We start from the raw sequence: 21610 nt of genomic DNA on the forward strand, positions 1-21610 counted from the left end.
TACCTATGTTTAGGTCTGCCACAGGGGGAGTCTTTGCTTTCTTTTCTTATTACAGCTATTCATTTATTTCCTCCTCTCATATTTTTACTCTCTCAATGAATATTTAGAAGAAAACCAAGAAAAGCTCCGTGGTAGGAAGAATTCTAAGAAAGTCTCCAAAACTTTCACCACTAGTGTGTGCATCTTGTGTCATCCCCTCCTCCTGAGTGTGGGTGGGCCTGACCTAATTAGATGAGTCCTTTTAAAAGAGGGATGACACCTAAAAGAAAAAAGTCAGAAAGATTCAAAGCAACAGAGAGACATTCTCCTGCTGCCCTTGAAGGAGCAAATAGCAAAGTTGTAGAGAAAAACCACAGGGAAGGACACGTCCAGGTAAATTTTAAGAACTGAGAGTAGCCCTGGTCAATAGCCAGCAAGAAAACAGTGATCTACAATCAAAAGGGACTGAATTCTTCTAACCACCTGAATGGCCTTGGAAGAGGACTCTGATCCTCAGATAAGAACCCAGCCTTGGCCAACACCTTGATAGTAGCTTGATAGGACCCTAAGCAGAGAACCCAGTTGAGCCATGCCTGGACTCGTGACCTGTAGACACGTGACATAATCACCAGGTGTCGTTTTCAGCTACCAAGTGCATAATACAGTTGTTATACGATGATAGAGTTAATACAAGCCCCTACTAAACACAAACCCTCCCACACACCCAAACACACGCACACGTACAGAGGCAAACTTGTCCACACTCACACACACTCACTTTTCTCCAAGAACAAAAATTTGAATTTTAAATTGCAGTGTGGTGGGTTTTGTGGGGTTTTTGTTTTTGTTTTACTGGGATGAAAGTTTAAAAGAGGGTAATGTTCAAAATCTTGCTGCTGGCTTTGACCAAGGAATAGAAAGGAGGTGAAGCAATTAGCTGGGATTCCAGCACTTTTACATTTTCTTCAGGTAGAATCAAATGTACTCGACTCTCAACAACTCTGAGAAAGGAGAGAATAAATTTTCACTGTAACAGAAAGAAGCCTCCAAAAGTATTTGATGACTGCTTCAAGGTATCAAATTATCACATATCGTGGTTGAAATTGTTCTCTTAGGTTAAATCACTGTACCCCAAGGCTCCTATTAAAATGTAATGTGTTCTATGATGGGTGAGGGAAGAGTGAAGAGTTCTCATTAAGACCTACTGCTATAAGTCGGATAATCACTTTCTAATAGAAAACAAACCCAAAGCAAATGGACTGAAGGTTAGGTAAGCTTGGATGGGGAAGAGGGGGGAAGGAAAGGTCAAGAACTCTTCCCCAGCAGGCGGATGGCCCCTGGTGGGTGAGCTCTGGCTGAGAGAGGATGGCGGGGACCCATGCTGGGAGCCCCACTGCAGGGATGGGACTTCAGGAGGGGCAGGTGAGGAGAACTAGGACAAATTCTACCTCCTCCATAATTTTGCTCACTGCCCCTGATGTGTAAACACCACCTTTCAGCCACACATGAATTATCTCCCCTGAGGAAGGAAATGTCTGAAGAAGACTTGCTGCCCTGAGTGGCTCTTGACAGGAACCTGAGGAATCCTGAGGAGAGAAGACATTTGTAAGAGATCAAGGGAACTCAATTAGCCTTGGCACTCATGACCTTTGTCACAGGTCTTTATCAGAGGAGGGAAGGAAGAGCAGGATTCAGGATCTAGACATGAAATAAGGCTGCCAAACACACAGGTTTCTAATGATTTCCTGCTTTCTCCTCTTTGTTAACAAACAAAAAAAAAAAAAGAAAGAAAGAAAGAAAAAACTTTGGAGGGCAATAATTTCTCCACAATAATATTATTGCCATGTATGAATTACACCAGATATGACAGGTCAGTTATGAAAAATGACCAGACCAGTTAATTGAAATGAGTTTTTGAAAATTCCAGAATATGTACACAAGGTAATGCTGTGTTCAAATGGAGCATCAGAAGTGGATTGTCTGATTTTCTTCAGGTAAGTTAGCCTTGCATATGCAGTGCATGTGCATCTTGAAGTTAGGGACTCTGTCTTATTTTTCTCTTCACACCATCTCAAAATCAGCGTCGTGCTGGCCAGGGGATAGATGGTTAGTGATTACCTGGTGACAACTTAACCGTAACCACTGATCAAGATAAATGACTTGCAGCTCCGTGTGGTATAACAATATCCTTAAATATACATACTACGTTCATTCTAGGCCACACATGCGCCTGTCAAACACAGGACTACCCCATGGGGAAATGTGGTAAACATCTTGTGATCCTCCCTATTTGTGGGGGAAAAAAAAAGAAACAAGAGGTAGCATTTCTCTTCCTCCCCAAGCCTCATCTTGATCCTACTTCGAACAATACCACGTTCATTTATTCTAGGTCTAACTTAGCAGAAGAGCATTTCCACAGGCACATGTTAGGCTGGAACATTATTTGCTTTGTAAATCAGGGGCTCTTGTATTATTTGCTTTGTAAATCACAATGTTGAACACTGTGTACCCATGGCTTGTTGGTGTCTATGTCACATGCTTCAATCAAAAGTGGCTGCAGCATCCACCTTAAAGGACCTATATCATCATACATCAGCATACAACAGTAAGCTTTGCTATGACAACTTACAATTTTCAGATTAAATATAAGACTAGTAGGAACATGCCAATCAAGATGAAGAAGCAGGATAAAGATGTGTTGGCAAAAATAAGGTAGAGGAAAGAATTCTGGGCAGCAATGCCATCCATAAATCATGAGAGACTGCAGAATAGCATTTCAAATGGGCTATCTTGCTTTCCCCAGAATACACTTTCCTGAGGGCCTTTACGTGGGATAGGTTTAAGTTTTCCTGCCACAGTTGAACCCAATTTGGGAATTAGATTTCTATGAAGCTATTTGGTTCAACCATTGAGCATGACTTAAATATGGTTATTTCTTCTAAGCATCCATAAATAAGTGATTAAAGATGTCCTTCCAGGATTCCAGGATACCTTAAGAGTTCTCTAGAACTATCAATATAGGAAAAAATTATCAAAGCGGGATCTTTGGGGAACTATTAGTTTTCATCACCTATAGTACAGAGTCCAAAAAACATAGCATAATTTTGCCCTGCTCTTCTATTCAGCCTCATTTGTTTTAAAGATTTTATTTATTTATTCATGAGAGACACAGAGAGAGAGGCCAAGACACAGGTAGAGGGAGAAGCAGGCTCCATGCAGGAAGCCTGACATGGGACTTGATCCCGGGATTGCTGGATCACGCCCTGAGCCAAAGGCAGATGCTCAACCGCTGAGCCACCCAGGCATCTCTAATTTTTTTTTTTTACTGTATAAATTTGCTTTTGCTGTATTTATATTCTCTATGTTGCTCAGTCTGGTGACCGGGGCTGGGGTTAGCTGGGTAGTTCTACTGGTCTCTTCTGGGTTCACTCATGGAGCTGTGTGAGCTGCCACATTGGCTTGCACCAGGCTGTTTTAGGATGGCCTTAGCTAGAATGGTTGCCTTTGCCTAGCATAGTCTCTAATCCTCTAGCAGTTCAACTCACGCCTGTTCACACAGTGGCTTGGACAAGCTTTCAGGAGGATGGGGAGAAGCGTCAAGGCCTCTCAAGTGTACTTAGCACTGGCATATTTCTTCTGCTGCATTCAATTGGCCAAAGTAAGTCACAAAGCCACTCCTGATTCACAGGATAAGGAAATAGACTCAATTTCTCTATGGAAAGGGCTAAAGTGTTGTACTGCTAATATCATGAGTCCAGAGGGGCAACAATTACAGAAATGTTTATATAATCTACTGTATACTTGAGACTCTAGATTACATACTTGGCCATATTTGGAGTGACCCATGTGCCCCCTCAGACCTCTGTGCCTTTACATATGCAGGGCTGCTCTCCACATCTTCACTCCTTTTGTCTAATGACTTTCACTTATAAGATTAGGTCCACTTTCATTATCAAGAGTAGGTCAAGGGATGCCTGAGTGGCTCTACCTTTGGTTCAGGTTGTGATCCTGGGGACCTGGGATCGAGTCCTGCATCGGGTTCCCTGAGGGAAGCCTGCTTCTCCCTCTGCCTGTGTCTCTACCTTCCTCTCTGTATCTCTCATGAATAAATAAATAAAATCTTTAAAAAACAAAAAACAAAAAAAAAGTTCAGGTCAACATTCCTTCTATGAGGAATCCCTGAACTCTAGATGAGGTAGGTTGTTCTTTTCTGTGCTCTCATAATCCTTGGCCTATGCAAACTTACCAAATTTATCATTACTTTTTCAGCATTCAGTTGCCTCTCACACTTGAGGAGAATGAGAACATTTTCATCTATTTGCTACTACCATACAAGGAAGTTCCCATACATAGAAAATATTCAACAAATATTTATTAACCAATATTTCCAACAATTGGAAATTCATACATAATCACCAACAGTGACGAAGATACATATTTTCTAGGTAGGAACTTGGCATTCTCTCTCTCAGCCAAGCCTAAGAAATGCAGGCGTTCATAAAATTGGTCTAAATAGTCATAGCTTTGAAAAAAAATTCAAAGCAACTGAAGTGTTCTATTCAATAACTTCTTCCAAATATAAAATTGGATCCCTAATGTTATCAACTCATTCAGACACCATAACTTATCCAGTGTGTTAAAAAGTAATGGGCCTGGCAATCACTACTGAAGGACTCCATTTGTCACCTCTTCATGAGGACTTGCCACAATTTACTGCTATCCTATATTATTTTAGGCTACAATCAGTCTTTTAGCTAGGTTCACACTTAGACCGAAGTCTAGCATTTTGCTTATTAACTTTTTCTATGATAGATTGTCAAAAGTCCCCTCTGAACTCTCGTTAAATTACACCTACTTCTGTACCCTAATATAATCACTTGGCCACTGCCACAGCAAGCTACAAATTGTCTGGTGAGACCCAATTTTCCTTTTAGTGACCTTAGATACAATTCCCTGTGTTGTTCTCCAAATGAGCCAAATTGTCTGTTTCCTAAAAAAGGGACTTCAAAATTTTAGTGTTTTAATTCAAGTGCATATCCTCTTACCTTTTGTATATAGCACATACAGGTAATACTTGGGCATGATTACTGTCCCTCCTTGCCAACCTGCTACCCAGTTACTGAGTTAATTGCTCTAATTAGAGGCAAACAAAAGTTTAAAGTTTTTCCTCTAATCTCAAAACAAGTGAAATATATCACACCATTACATCTGATATAATGGAATCTAGACCAATTTTTACTATGATTTGCTCAACTTTCTCACTTGGAATTTTTCATAAATGTATACCCATTTGAATGCACATGGAAGATCTCACATCCCACGTGCATAGTTTTTCATTGCTTCTGTTTTTGCTAAATGAAATATCCCTGTCTCAAAAGTGTTTCAGGGTCAGAGTTTTATGCTAGGCTGATTTTAAGATTTACTATGACTTTTTGATGTACTCTCATATTGTCCCTTTATTTACTTTGAGTTAAAATGATTTATTAATATACTATCTGTGGGAACTTAATACCTACAAAACATACAGATATAACCTATCCGGGGCACCCCGGTGGCTCAGCGGTTTAGCGCCGCCTTCAACCAGGGGTGGGATCCTGGAGTCCCGAGATCGAGTCCCATGTTGGGCTCCCTGCATGGAGCCTGCTTCTCCCTCTGCCTGTGTCTCTGCCTCTCTCTCTCTCTCTGTGTGTCTCTCATGAATAAATAGATAAAATCTTTAAAAAATAAATAAAAAGATAAAAAACTATCCGGTCACACTACTTCACAGGCTTGTCCTGAGAGTTTAACAACACAAGTAACCCACTAGACTAGCACCTGAGGCATCATAAAAACTCAATAAACATTATTATTAAAATAAGGTCCTGCTCTATATGTAGTTTATAATTTCTCATACTATCTTCTCAGCATTCTCCCTCTTATTTAATTTGAATTGACATGACCATCTTCATAAAAACCTTGTAAAAGACCATTCTTTTTACAATAATTCTTCATGACCTTGAACTACAAACATATTTTTCTTGGATAAAATATTCCTCATTTCTGGGATGCCTGGGTGGCTCAGAGGTTGAGCATCTGCCTTTGGCTCAGGGAATCCTGGGATTGAGTCCCACATCGGGCTTCCTGCATAGAAACTGCTTCTCTCTCCGTCTCTCTCTCTCTGTGTCTCTCATGAATAAATAAATAAAGTCTTTAAAAATATATTCCTCATTTCTAAACCTTTTGTGTACTGTATTCTAATACCCTAGCATTCCTTTTTCAAGGCTAGCATGGGTGGCAATTTAGCTAAACTGGATGTTCTATAGATGGTATCAAATGCCCCCTGCACTCACAGTCAGAACTTCCCACATATTTACAATGAAAATGGGCCAGATTTTCCAGTGTCTCTTGCTTTTCAGCCCTACATTAATCCTACTCTTGTATCTCGATACCTGCCCTTGTTTCCTGCAGGTGGCTTTGGGTTGAAGCTTCCTCGAAGCATGAGCTTCATCATGCACTAAAATGATGTTTTAATGATGCTTTTAAAAGCTTTGGAGTTACATTAGATTCAAAACCTGGCATGGTTACTTCTAGCTGTGTGATCCTGGGCAAGTTATACAACTTTTCAGTCTCCCTTTCCTCATTGGTAGAATGGACGGCTAGTCATCTTGGAAGGGGTGATGGCAAGCCTATAGTGGGGAAAGCATAATCCAGACCGAGTTTGGTTGAAAATCAAATGGACTATTAAGAAGTGGATGGAAAAAGCGCAAACTACTATTTCCATAAGTCAACTGAAGTCTCAAAGCTGATACGATACAGGGAAATGTGCAGCCAAATATATTTTGTTGTGGTAGTAGTAGTTACATTTTCTCTCAGATGGCAGGGACTATATGTATAACTTGAATGCAGATAGATAGATAGATAGATAGATAGATAGATAGATACATAGATACATAGATACATAGATAGATATATGAAATATCTATCTATATATCTATAAAACCAATGTATGTATAATCAGAAGGGGGAAGATCAGTAGAAAATATAAATTGGAAAATACAAAAGAAAAAGGCAAAACCCGGAGGAAGGAGCAAATGGGATGGGGAGCACGAGTGTAGGGATTCATTCAGAAAGGAGAAGCAAGTCTGCTTGTGTGAGCGTGTACTAGTCTGTTGGTGCTGCCATAACAAACAGCACAGACTGTGAGGCCCACACCACAGACATTTATTTTCTCACAATTCTGGAAGCTCCAAGTCTGAAATCAAGGTGTCAGCAGGGCTGGTTTCTTCTGAAGCCTCTCTCCTTAGCTTGTCGAGATCAGGCTTCCCGGTCTCCACATCATTTCCCCTCCATGCATGTCTGTGTCCCAGTTTCTTTTCTTGTAAGGATACCAGTCATAGTGGATTATGACCTCATTTTACCCTAATTACCTTTTAAAGACCCTCTCTCCAAATAAGGTCATATACTGAGGTAGTTGGGATTAGGACCTCAACATGGAATTTCCCGCCCCTCCTCCCCAGGGAGTGCAGGGCACAATTTAGCCCATAACTTAGTAATAACGACTAAAAAGATGGTAGTAATACACTCGGTAGTAGAGAATTAAAAAAAAAAACAAATAAAAGAGGAATTAAGACGAAAAGTTTATAGTGGAGAAGTAGGAAGGTGCGACATTTCTTCTAACTAGTCTCTTTTCTTATTATAAAATCCAGAGGCCATCTGTGGATGATGAGGAGAAAAGGTGGAGAATTTGGGGACTGGGGAAGGGTGGAAGGTTTTAGATTGTTCCTGAAAGGACTGGAGAAATAGTTGGGGATGACTATTGCCTGGCAGGGCTAAAGGCCAAATAACTTGGGGGATGCACATTTGGTTGATGAATAGAAACTACGTAGACTTAAAAAGAGATAGTCTCATTCTGGGGATAATTCAGTCATATGGATGAGTTTATATGGCTTGCCAAATGGACTAATCAGTATCCATAAAAATTTAATTTTAATTAGATAAGGAATACATGAGTACATACTCAAAGAAAACTTATAACCTTACAAGCTATAGAGAGCAAAAACTAAAATTACTTTTTCACTCTTACCCCAAATCCATTTCTCTTCCTAGAAGTAATCAGATTTAACAATTTTATGTACATATGCATAGACTTTTGTGCATTTACACAAACACAAATACAAAATGTATTTGTATATGTATATCTAAATACATATACGCATAATTCGTGCAGGGTTGTTTGTTTCTGTTTCTGGGTTTTTTTGTGCATGTTTTGTTTTGTTTTTACATAAACAGGATCAGGCTTCATGAATTGTTTTACAACTTGCTTTGTTTGGGGTTTCGGTTGTTTTATTTTTTATTTTTTCCTGACAATGGTTTGGGGATTTTTTCTAGGGACAAGCAGATGTATCTGATTCCTAGGTAGCATGTGCTATAGTTCAGTTAATTGTCTCTTTTGATGGATGTTCAGGCTTCCCGTGTTTCACTGCTATTACGATGTTGAAATGAATATCCTTGTACATGCTTCTGCACACCTATGGCAGATACCTAGGAATCAAAGGAAATAGCAGTTTGATTGACACCGCCCAAGAGCTTTCCAATAAAGCTGTGCTAATTCATACTCTTATCCACAATTTGTGAATATCCACAATGTATGAAAGCATTTCTTTGCCTACCTCCTCACTAACACCTGCTATTAGCCATCTTTCAAACATCTATTATTAGTATAATGACTTACAAATCTTCATTTGAATTTGTGTTTCATTGATTTGAAATGAAGCTGTGAATTTTTTTCACTCATTTATAGATTACATTTGTTTCTTCTCTGAAATTTTTGTTTCTATGTTTTGTCCCTTCTTTTATTGTATTTTTAATTGACTTCGAGGTAATCTTTATAAATTCAGAATATTTTCCTTTGTTTTATTTTATTTATTTTATTTTTTTTATTTTTTTTTATTTTATATAATCTCAAATACTTTCTTATGCCTTTTTGGATTCTTTTTGAATTCCAGTCTTTGTATCTTAATCATATGCATACAAAAGCATGTTTCTACTTTTCTTCTGATATGTTTATAGGTTTTTTTAAACATCTAGCTCTTTCATTCATTTGACATTTATTTTTGTCAATGAGAGAGGCATTATGGTTTTCCTCACATCATAATCTATCCTTTCACCACTTACTAGAAATATTATTTTAATCAGAGCACGTGCTAAATAAGTCTATCTTAATAACACATCCAAAGTCCAACCACTTCATACCATCTTCACTATTCTCTCCAAAGTAGCATATAATTATCTGAACAACTATAGTAGCCTATAGTATCCTTTTGTCTATTTTGTTTGGAGTACATAGAAAGACCTCTTTAAAATGTATTCAGATATGTGATTTCCATGCTTAAAATAAGCTACTGATTTTGATCACACTTGGAATAAAATCCAAGCCTCTCATTTATAAACTGTTTATAAGGCTTTGGTGATCTGGCTTTCACTGATCCTGTCATGGCCTGTCCTAAACAGAGACAGCTTAAGCCTTACAGCCATTCTACAACCTACTTTCTGGAATACCCATTCCATGGGTTTTTTTCCTTCAAATAACTAAAATTTCTGCTTAAATGTCACCTCTTCAGGGAGGTCTTTCTAATCATTCTACCTAAAATTGCCCCATCCTTCCCCAAACCTATAATTTGGCATAGCAATTAACTACAGAAATGATACAATCTGTTTGTTTTCAACAAAACAAAACAAAAACCCACTATGTTAATATATACTATTTTAGGCCTTAATACTCTTGTTAATACTAGTTTCATAATGGGATATATGTTTCTTATTTATTGCTATATCACATGGTACCTAGAATATATTAAAACTGCTATACTTCTTATAGTAAGATAATCAGCAAATCTATTGAGCAAAAAAAGATGCTGAAATTCACAAAGTTATCAGATTGTGGAGTGGAATCAATATTTCTTACCTATATAAGTTTAATTGGAAAAAATCTATAATTTTATCCTAATGAAGTATTTTCCTTTTCTCATTCTTTCAAATTTTGGAAGCAACTGTAAAATTTCTATTGTTCCATTAAGATTCTGACTATATGGGGAGGATATGGGCAATTTATGTGCCTTTCATACATACCTACTCATTAGCAGAAAAATATATATTTATATGTACATGAAAAAAAAGACACATTTCAAAGGTGAAGTTTAGCCCTAAAGGAATACATTTCTAAATCAAGCATATGTAAACACCCACACACATTCACACATATACCTGTACTGATTATAAAGAACACTGAAGCCAAGCTTTCTTTGTATTGAAATCAAAACTTAACCCTCAGTATAGGCATTCATATGAATTATAACTTTCTGAGATAATGGTTGGAGCAAATAGGAAGGAAGGAAGGAAGGAAGGGAAGAAGGGAGGAAGGGTGAAAGGAAAGAAGGGCAAATCTTGGTTATAGGTCCATGAAAAAGTGTTATATTACCTGCACACTTTCCTATATGCTTAAAATATTTTATTAGAAATTTCAAAAAATTAGGACAATTTTAGGACTATTAATAGAGTATGCATAACATTTATGTCCCAGCTTCCCACAGGATGAAACACTTGGTTTATGTGTTAAAAACGGATCAGTTTCGAAAGGCCAATACCTGTAAGATTCAAGCTAGACAGGTATGCCTTCAATTAGTATGGCCATGATAACTTAAAGAAAAAAAAATAAAGCCTTTAAGAATTATTAAGAAAAAGAATGATTACAACTCTGCTCATTCTGTCCCATGACAGCTAACTTCCTGTAGCCCCTCCAAACACTGATAGTCTGGAGGTCTCTTGTTCCCTTACATAAGATCCATATTACATTAGCAGACCAATAACATACCAGCTTCTGGAAACATCCAATAAGAACATGAGATTTTTGAATCAGGAAGATCAGCTTCCCCTGGCTAACTATGTGGCATTATAGGCATTTTATTTAGTCTTTCTGTGCCTCATTTCTCTCCTTAGTAAATTGGGGTAGTTTGCAAAAATATAGTCTTTGCAATCCAGTAAATTTTTTCCATGACCCACTATGGATTAGGGCTCACACTTTGAAAAGCACTCCTCTATTCTTGTTTGATCATTTAGCACTTTTAAATTTTTTTCTGTGATAAAATTTTTTATAAAATGAACACTCCTAATTAAACACAGAAGTATAAATGAACATGATTATATGTAACTGTGGGTCTCTGGTTTCCTTACTATACAGATCTATAAATAGATGTATATTAATACGGTTAAGTTTCTTAATAAATATTGCCACAATTCTCATCAAAAAGCAATATAGCCCATTTACTTAATAAATTAGTTTTTTTGTTTATGTGCTTGAGTCTCTCCTTACAAATATGGGTAATGATTCCTGAGTCTGATTTCTAGATCACCAACAAGATTAAGTTTTTGCACCAGAAAGATTAAGTTGCATCTGAGTTTTTGTGAATCGCCAACCTAGAAACCTCCTTATATGTCTTCCTGACAGCTAGCCAGTCTCCTCACATTTCTGGGGACTTAAACTGTCACCAGACACCATCAGCCTGGATTGAAAGAGAACATACATAAATGTTTCTACCAACTACGCAAAAAGGTTGTTGCAAGGCCTTAAGATTGTCCCAATATGATTATTCTGATCATGACTCAGTTTCCTGTTTTAAAATACAAAACATAACAAATTTCAGCAGCAGTCAGTGGCCTTAAGCACAGCATCTGGGTTAGACTTCTCTTTTTACAATAAGAGAGATGACCATAAATAGCTACTATATGATTGGATCTGTAGTATGACTAAACTTGTGAAAAATTAAGGTACTTGTGTGTGTGAGAGAGAAAGAGAGAGACACAGAGAGGCAGAGAGTTTTGCTACATTCCATATCTACATAGATATGGTTAAGATTCATGAGAAGTCATCCACAAGCTATTCCAAGTTGCATGGGGAGAGATAAGCTGAAAAATATCAATAAAAAACTTAGGCTTTTCATTAGTCATTTTGTTTTGTTCTGTTTTTGTTGTTGTTGTTGTTGTTGTTGTTGTTGTTGTTCCTGATCAGTTTTGACACAGCTTTTAAGGCAAATGCAGAAAAGAGAACTCAACCTTCCTGAAAACTCCTGTATCCAGCCCCAACTATACAATTCCTCAATTTTATTCTAACAGCAAGTTAAAATAACCTGGGAAATTGGCATTACCACATTCTTTTTACAGATGAGGAAGCTGGGACACAAAAGGGTAAATTTCCTGGGATCACACAGCTTAACAGTGATGATATGACATTCAAATCCAATTTGCTGAGCTGGAAAGTACACAGTCTCTTCATTAAACAAGTGTGCAAACTGATATAAGAGAATCCAAAATGCAGTATATAATATAGAAAATTGTTCTCCTAGAACAGGTTCCCATGACAAGATCAAGGATTAGGTTGAAATAAATTTTATTTCTGAATTCTATTTGAATGTTTCTATTTTGAGTCCTGAGTAGAAAACATTATATATTCCATTCTCTAATTTCCAGTCTAGATAATTTAGGGTTACATTAAATGCTCTATTAAATAAGAAATCGTTTCATATATAAAATTTATTTTCTGTACAACTCGATTGTAATTGGTGACAATAATCTATATTTAATTAATGTATTTTTCTTTAGTGTCTAGTCAATTATTTTGCTGCCATTGATTCATATTTTTATAATGATTTCTCCAATCTAGCATTTGGCAGTATAGGGGGTTGAATAGTGGTCCTCAAAAAGATATGTCCAAGCCCTAATCCTGGTAACTGAAAATGACTTTATTTGGAAATAGTATCTTTGCAGCTTTAATTAAGCTGAACATCTTGAAGTGAGATTATCCTAGATTTACAGTCAGCCCTAAATCTAATGACTGATGTCCTTGTTAAAGAAAGAAGAAGATTGGTTACAGAAAGAAGATGATATGAAGGTGGAGACAAATAGTAGAGTGAGCATCTATAAGCCAAGAAATTCTAAGGATTGCTAGCCCTTCCCAGCAGCCAAGGAGAGAGACATGGAAGAGACTCTCAGAGAAACCAACCCTAGTGATGTCTTGATTCTCAGGCTTCTGGGCTCTTAAGCTGTGAGAAAATAAATTTCTGGTGTAAGCCACTGAGTTTGTGGTTATATGTCATGGCAGCCTTAGGGAATGAATACAGACAGGTTAGCATTTCCTTTTAAGATAGAAAAATATATTTATCTGAGCTATCTGCCCCAATTTATTTCAAAGATGGATCTAAAATTACTTCTCTCTATTCAAATTGATATTTCAAATTAGAAGTTTCATAAGTGACTCTTCTGTCAAAAAAAGTAAATTTCAGACAAACATAATAAATCTTATTACATAATTATAGGATCTTATGGTTCTGAAACCAGAAACTTTCAACAAGATCAGTGAAAATGAGAGACAATCATGAATATATTTATAATAAATTTAGGATCCCTAAGTAAATTTCAGAGAAAATTCCAAACATTTGCAATGGTAATATTAGGATATTTACAATGTTTGAAATTCTTTGCATTTATTATCTCATTCAGTCTTTACAAGGACCTTGTAAGATAGCACTCCTATTATCTCTGACATTTTGATGAATAAACTGAAGGAGACCGGTTAGGAAAAATTAATGGAAAGCTATACAACTGAGACATGATGAATCAAAAAATTCAAACCTAGGTAGTCTGTTCTTAACCTCAGTTATTTTATTCATTTTATGACATCTGGAATACCCCATTTTCAAAAAGTGTGAACTGCAAACACCAGTTACTCAGAAAAATTTTTGAAAGGAATAATTCAAAGAGGGAACTTACTAAATAAAGTAATGCCCCCAACATAAAATGCCCTATGCATTTTACAGGTATTTGAACCAAAGTAGGGACAAACTAGAAGTAGGCTCAAACTAGGTTTATGACTTAAAACATTATTTTTGAAATGTTTTATTTGGCATTTTGAATTCTATTCCTATTGTGTAAAAGGCTGAGAGTCTGTGTCAATGCTGTCTAAAAATAGAATCATGAAGTCTTTATAGCAAACCCCTCCATTGGTAGTGATTGGCATTTAGCCTGCCTCTAATTGTATCTTTTATGTATGATCACTAAAGATGATGGAGGAAGCAGTTATCAGAACAAACTTTAATCTGAAACTGGCTAGGAATGCAGAAACTATCATTGGTCACTGAGGTTAATCAGAATGTTCCCTATTATATATTAGGCAGTGTTTTACAAAATGGTATGGGGAGGAGAAGGAGGGACAATGGCAATCAGACTCTAAATTATTGTGTGATGGTGTTAAATTTGAGAACATATGAATTGTCTGGCCTAATCTGCCACCTTCTTGAACCTTTTGTCTCTTTAAAAATGATAAACCCATGAAAAGTTTGAACTCATGGAATAGTAGTGGAATGCTGGGTACTCTGAATACCTTTACGAAGTGTTACATGTGGAATTTAGCAACTTTTCTTTTTTTTAAGTATAGCTGCCACATGATGTTACATTAGTTTCAGGTATACAACACAGTGATTCAACAACTCTACACCTGTGCTAGGCTCCCCACTAGTGTGGCTACCGTCTGTGACCGGGCAATGCTATTCCAGTGCTGTTGATTCTGGTCCCTATCCTGTGCCTTTCATTCCCATGACTTAGTCATTCCATAATTGGAAGCCTGTATCTCCCACTCCTTTTCACCCATTTCACCCATCACCCCCAGCAACCATCAGTTTGTTCTTTGTATTAATGGGTCTGTTTCTGCTTTTGTTTGTTAATTCATTTGTGTTTGTTTTTTTTAAAATCCACAGGTAAGGGGATCCCTGGGTGGCTCAACGGTTTAGCGCCTGCCTTTGGCCCAGGGCGTGATCCTGGAGTCCCAGGATCAAGTCCCACGTTGGGCTCCTGGCATGGAGCCTGCTTCTCGCTCTGCCTGTGTCTCTGCCTCTCTCTCTCTCTCTCTCTATGTCTATCATGAATAAATAAATAAAAACTTAAAAATAAAATAAAATAAAATCCACAGGTAAGAGAAATCCTATGGTATTTGTCTTTGTCTGACTTATTTCATTTAGCACAATACCTTCTGGATCCATCCATGTTGTTGTAACTGATCTTTTAATCTCCTTTCTCTGTAATTTCCCATATTTCCATAAAGCTAAATTTTCTAAAATTCAGATCTAATAAAGACATTGACCTCTTTTAAATCATTCAGGTTTTCCTATTTACTTACAGATCACTTTGAAATTCTTTAGAGGAGTAGTTGTATAGGGTATGAGATCAAAGACAGTGAGTTGGAGTCACCACTCTGCATTTAGCAACAGAGTAGTCTTGTGCAAATTACTCAATCTCTCTAAACCTCAATATCTTCATCTGAAAAATGGGGGATTCTAGTAGTACCTACTGCAGAGGGTTGTAGTTCTAATCAATAGAGAAAACATATGCTAACTGCTTATCCTGAGTACTTGCATAATTAGTTTTCAGTTAATAGTAGTTTTTCATTGTTGTGATTACTATTACACGTTTCACAATCTGGCCTCATCACACCTTTGCAATCTTCTGCTCATATTCATCTGCCTTTTCCAAAATAAACCATCTAGTTTTGTACTTCTTCAGTTGTAGATTAGCTTTGTCTAAAATTTCCTTCCTCATAACTTTCAGATCATTCCTGATGTGGTAAACCTCTGATGCATTTTTCAAGATCTAATCCAACCATTATTTCCTCTGGGAAAATCTGACCAAATAGAATTCCTGGCTCCCTGAATTGTGCTAGCGTAGCACTTGGAACTAGTTCTCTCTGAGCACTTCTCTTGCTGATCACGGACATTTGAGGGAGTCTGTTCTTCCTAATGTTAGAGAGCCTATCCTTCCGGCTAGACTAACACTAGGGCTTGGTCATATTTATCCTTTCCAATACCTGGAACATTTGCTAGTAAATAAACATCTAGTCAATTCAAGTAACCAGTTTGAGCTATTCCAGAGTCCATTTGACCCTAGTTTTGGCTCCAATAAGGGAGAAATGGTTTGTATCAGCCTAATCCTCCCACTAAGAACAACTATAAACCCTGAACCAAACATTTGAAAACACCAACCATTGCAAGGCACTAGGGAATGCCTAAAGGCAAACCAGAAGTAGAAGTGATACAATATAGAAAGGAGAGAATTACATAGAATGCAGATCTCTGTTTATATGTTTGTTCTTCCCTGCTGGGGCATTTCCCTGTGTGGCTGGGGAGGTCTGAACTCAAACACAGAGCCAAAGTCTTATTGGTTCAAAATCTCAGAGGATAGCCTTCAGGGCTGATAGTACAGCTGGAAATTGAAGAGAAAAGTGCCAGAAGGGTGATAGGCATAGAGGGGAAGTTCTTGAAATTTTAAACATTGACTCAACCTTTAAATTGCATACACCCCAAAGGCCCAGCAACAGCCAACATTTGTAAAACTGAAAAAATTTAGCAGCTATTTTAGCTGATATCCACAACAAAGGTTTAAATCTTGTTATGTTAGAAGAGCTTTATAAGAGGTTTGAGCATTCCATTAAAGCCTCAGGACAGTTAAGCCTTAAAGGAAAAGTTATCAGCCCAGGACTAAAAATATTCTTCAGACTAATAGCAAAATCAAAACAAGCCATCTTTCTATATGAAACGGTCCATATGAAACTAATCTTTACTCATATAAAACCAGTCTTTCATATGTGCATGACGATCTACTTTTAACTTAATTGCCTGCTAGAAACACTCTTCAAAGGAAGATAATAGGACATGCAGTATCTACGACATATTATCCACAGTGCTCAATATACAATTAAATATTACTAAACATACCAGGAAATAGGAAAATGTGACACGTAATCAAGAGAAAAATAAACCAATGAAAATAGACCAACAAATGAAAGCAAGCTATTATGGATTCACATATGACTGCATTTCTATTTTATTCATTTTAAGGAATATTACTAGAAATACAGAGGGATACTTTCTAATAACAAAATGGTCAATCCCATAAGGATGATATAACAACTTGAAATTGATATGTACCTAATCAAAGAGCTTTGAAAACCATATACCAAAATCTGGTAAAACTAATGGGAGAAATAAACACATCTATAATCTAATGATATTATAACTCTGTTTCTTACTAATTGATAAAATTACTATTCAAAAATATCAGTAAAAATACATAAAATTTAAGTAGTATCATCAACTATCTTAGCCTAATGACATTTAGAGAATATCACACTCAACATCTGTGGAATTCTTTTCATGTGTATATGAAACATTTATCCAGATAGACCATATGCTAAACTATATGTCCTAATACAGCTCAAAAGAATAAACTTTCTAGAGCATGTTATATAATGGTAAGGAAATTCAATCTGAAGTCAATAACCATAAGGTATCTGGAAAAGCTCCAAATATTTAGAAATTAAACAACATACTCTGAATAATCATAGGTAAAAAAGAAATCCCAAGATAAATTGGAAAGTATTTTGAATAAAATAAAATTAAAATAGAACATATTAAAGATGTAGGATATAATTAAATCAGTACAGAGGTAGAAGATTATAGTTTTAAATGCTAATATTAGAAAGGAAGAAAAGTTGAAACCAAAATCCATTTTTATAACCACTATCTTATAAACATCTTCAACAAACTTTTCTCCTTCTGCTTCAATAGTACTCTTCAGAATAAATCCTATCTCTAACTGAAACCAGAATCCTGTTTCCCTCCTTTCTTCCTAGAGAAATCTCAGTTTTAAGCATAACACAGATAGTGGCCATACTCAAATAATCCTGGAGAAGGGAGGCCACATAGAAATGAATGGAAGAGGGATCCCTGGGTGGCTTAGCGGTTTAATGCCTGCCTTTGGCCCAGGATGTGGTTCTGGAGTCCCAGCATCGAGTCCCACATCAGGCTCCCTGCATGGGGCCTGCTTCTCCCTCTGCCTGTGTCTCTCATGAATAAATAAATAAAATCTTAAAAAAAAAAAAAGAAATTAATAGAAGGGTCATAAGAACACTTATCTACACCCGTCTTCCTCCATACCACCCATATGTGATCTTATATATGTGCACATACATACACACATAAATATGTCTTACATGATAACAAAGAATAAAACCATCTTTGCCACTGTGGTTAATAATCAAAATCCTTATCATCTTATCATGGTTGATATTTCTTGTCCTACATTAGAATATTTTTGTATCACTTGAAATTTGAAAGCTCTACCTTCTTCTACTTATGTGATTTGTACACAGAAATAAATTTTAGTATGTGGATCTCCTTTTAGTTAGGCATTCTGTTATTACTTCCTTATAAAGAGTGTACCAGATAGTAAAAATGTACATATATTCAGTCCTGGTTTTTAGGCATATCTTACGTAGGCTTTTCTGTACTCACAAATGCAGACTGAATTCACTAAACTCATAACAGTATAGCAAACGAGTTTATACCTCAATTGCCAATTAGCCAGAAATCTCAGAGACAGTGAGTGAAAATACTCACTTATTTGACATTTCCTTGTACAAATAGAACTGATATTTTTAGCATCTTTATACTGTAAAAAAAAAATGGATTGGTTATCTGTAAAAAAAAAAAAAAGTATACCTTTAGAACAAAAAGAAGACTTCTAACTCATTCATGTCCAAGGAGTCATGACATGTTTTCTAAATTATGAAAAGTCTTCAGTGTTTAAGGAGAAAAATATCCTTACAAATTTAGTTTCATAAACATATTTTTCCTTTGTCATTTGATAGTTGTGCCATAAGATAGATAATCTATAAAATTATGTTTCAGAATGATTTATCATCATAGAGTGATGAAAATTTAATTTGTTAACCTACCAGATTTGTTTGTTTCATTAGGCTATGTGTTTCTTAATCTGTTAGCTTCTTGTTGGGGATAGTATTTAAATGTGTCCAGGATTGCATATTGTTTATTTTCTTATATGTGTGTCTTTGGGCTTGGCGTCAGATGGTCACCACTCTTCTTTTGTAATGAATTAACTAAATTTTCTTTGTTATTTCATTCTGATTTCCATTCTCTAAGTACTATCATCTATTTTTCCAGGTCCTTAGTTCTTGTCATCCAACTTCAATTTCATCAATATCTGCAAGCTATTGGCCCAACTCTTTCTGCTATCTTGACCCTTCAAAATGCCCTCACTTCCTTACTCAGTACAGCTCAGTGATCCATCATGATAATCATACTTTTTAGATTTACCTATTTCTCTCTCTCTCTCTCTCTCTCTCTCTCTCACACACACACACACACACACACACACATACCCTCCAGTTTCTTCTATTTCCTTTGATTATATCCAAAAAAGCACAACTCAAGTTAAACCCAAAGTTTAATAGTCCCATGTCTGGACCTCAATACATGAATACAGATAGAGAAAACTCACTTTAAATTCTCAAAATTCTTAAATTCTTTAAATTATTGAGCCCAGATTTCAAGTGGACACTTACTGCTACATAACCATTATTCTACATTTCACCAGTAAATTTGTTTCCCCCCCACCAAGATAACAATTTAAAATTAAATCTCTGAGCAGCCCCAGTGGCTCAGAGGTTTAGCACTGTCTTCAGTCCAGGGCATGATCCTGGAGATCTGGGATAGAGCCTCACATCAGGCTCCCTGCATGGAGCCTGCTCCTCCCTCTATCTGTGTCTCTGCCTCTCTCTCTCTCTGTCTCTCATGAATAAATAAATAAAATATTAAAAAAAAATAAGATTAAATCTCCAAACTTTTTTTCCTGTCTTTTTCAGCCTAGGATCTCAATTTTTATTCATTGAGGAAAAACAATTATATAAATAATACCTCATTTTTCCACCACCAAATATACAAATCTTTTCTGTATTCATATGCTTTTTCACCCTATATTTTAATTGAGTTATCCCTGATCCTCTTATATAATATATATATTAGCTTTTACATATAATACATAAATTAACTTTTCTACATTGTACATTAGATTCTATAGCCTCTTATTTGCTTAAGGATTTCATCTTGTCTCTCTTCTACATAATCAATGGGCTTTTTCTTAAACTTATATCCTCCTTCAGCTATTATTCCAACAGGTTTATCTTTGTATCAAAGCCCTCTTTGAAAATATTTTCTATACACTAAGTAGTAAATCCATCTATCTCTACCATTTAGTTCTCAAACTACTCTGATGTGGTTTTCTTCCTCCTTCACTGAAATTAGCTTAATTATTACTAAACTTCTTTACTGTCTCATCCAATGGAAACATATCTGTTTTCATTCAAATTTCTATCACAGGCAACACAGTTGATGAAAGTTCCCCTCTGTAGTCTTTGAGACTTTATATCTTTCTAACTTTTCTTTGTGACCCTTTGGCTTTTTACTGCATAAAATATTCTCCACAAAATATTGTAGTGTCCAGGGATTGGTTGAGAACCCCATTCTCTTGTTTATTTTCTTCTTACATAATTATATTTCCTTGGATTTAAATAGCTTTATATACTCCTGACTCCAAAATTTGTATCTCTGTTTTGTTCCCCTCAGCACCACATTCATATTCATTCATCTACTTGACCTTTCCACTGTGATTTATAATAGGCATTGTTGGCTTTTGCTTATCTTCAAGACTCATTGTAAATGCTAACTTCTTATGAAAGCCATTCTGTATAAAATTCTTTCCATTTCATTGCACTACTTTATTTACTAAAAGGTACTTATCCCAGTTTGAAATAAGCTTATTTATTTATCATTTCCTTTATTTGCTTATGGTCCTATTCCCTTAATAAAATATAGTCTCCTTAATGGGAAGGTTTTTGTTGATCATGTTTGCCTCTATATCTTCAGCACCTAGAAGAGTACTTAACACATAGGAAGAACTCAGAATACTTGTTAAAGGACACTTAGAAAACACATTCATGAGTTGAATTCTAATATTCACCAATACTGGTATTTATCAATTTGTCAATTCTACTGAGAATTCTATTGATTCATTAAACTGGAATGGTTATAATAGACTTAAAATTAAGGTTACAATTCATCTGTAAACATAATGCTGCAGCATTTATTAGTATATGCCATTGGCTTCAAACTCCTGTCTTTCCACATCTGATGTAGCATGGGTTACTTTTAGGCATAAGAATAAATGGTTTTCACACTGTTTCTTGATATTTATTTATTTAGGCTACATTGTTTTGATTAGGTAATTATATTTTGTAGGTCTTTAGACTCTTTTTACAGTGAAAGTAATTCTTCATTTATACGTTTCAAACTAAGAGTTTGGATGGGATTGGATTGGATATCCACCGGTCAAGGTGGTTGAGGTAAAAATAAGCTTCTCCAAAGACTTTTAAAGAGACCATATATGAAGACCAAAAAATTAATCAGAATTTTACAGCAAATTCATTTCTATTTGAAGACATATGATGACAGAGATTATGAACTAAACAAATGTTACCAAACATATTCCCACAAAAAAATAAGACTTGCAGTATATAGATATGTACCTTTTTGTTTAAAGTACCTGGGTTTATGTTACAAATTTAAGACAATTTAATGTCATCAAAGATCCTAAAATATAGTTTTCTGTTAAAATGTTAGCTATTTTGTTGCTCTACTTAGCTTCATAAACTATGTGTTCCAGTTAAAATTGATAATTTTGCTATTATTGAAGGTTC

The 21610-nt window shown here is 36.0% G+C and overlaps 1 long non-coding RNA gene across 9 annotated transcripts in view; it reads right to left on the reverse strand.

The window, feature by feature from the left end:
* The window catches only part of LOC112678999 (uncharacterized), a 313548-nt gene that overhangs the window by 119197 nt on the left and 172741 nt on the right, over positions 1-21610 (reverse strand). For 3 of the 9 annotated variants that reach the window (XR_004811662.2, XR_007408005.1, XR_007408004.1), the window contains exon 7: positions 8166-8499. The exons of 3 other annotated variants lie outside the window; for them this stretch is intronic. This is a non-coding gene — a long non-coding RNA (uncharacterized LOC112678999). Of the gene's footprint in view, positions 1-8165; positions 8500-21610 lie in introns of those variants that run through there. 3 more of the 9 variants (XR_003148067.3, XR_007408000.1, XR_003148062.3) reach the window with 3 other exon arrangements.

Source organism: Canis lupus, chromosome 33 (assembly GCF_003254725.2).
Source record: "Canis lupus dingo isolate Sandy chromosome 33, ASM325472v2, whole genome shotgun sequence".
Classification (NCBI taxonomy): Eukaryota; Metazoa; Chordata; class Mammalia; order Carnivora; family Canidae; genus Canis; species Canis lupus.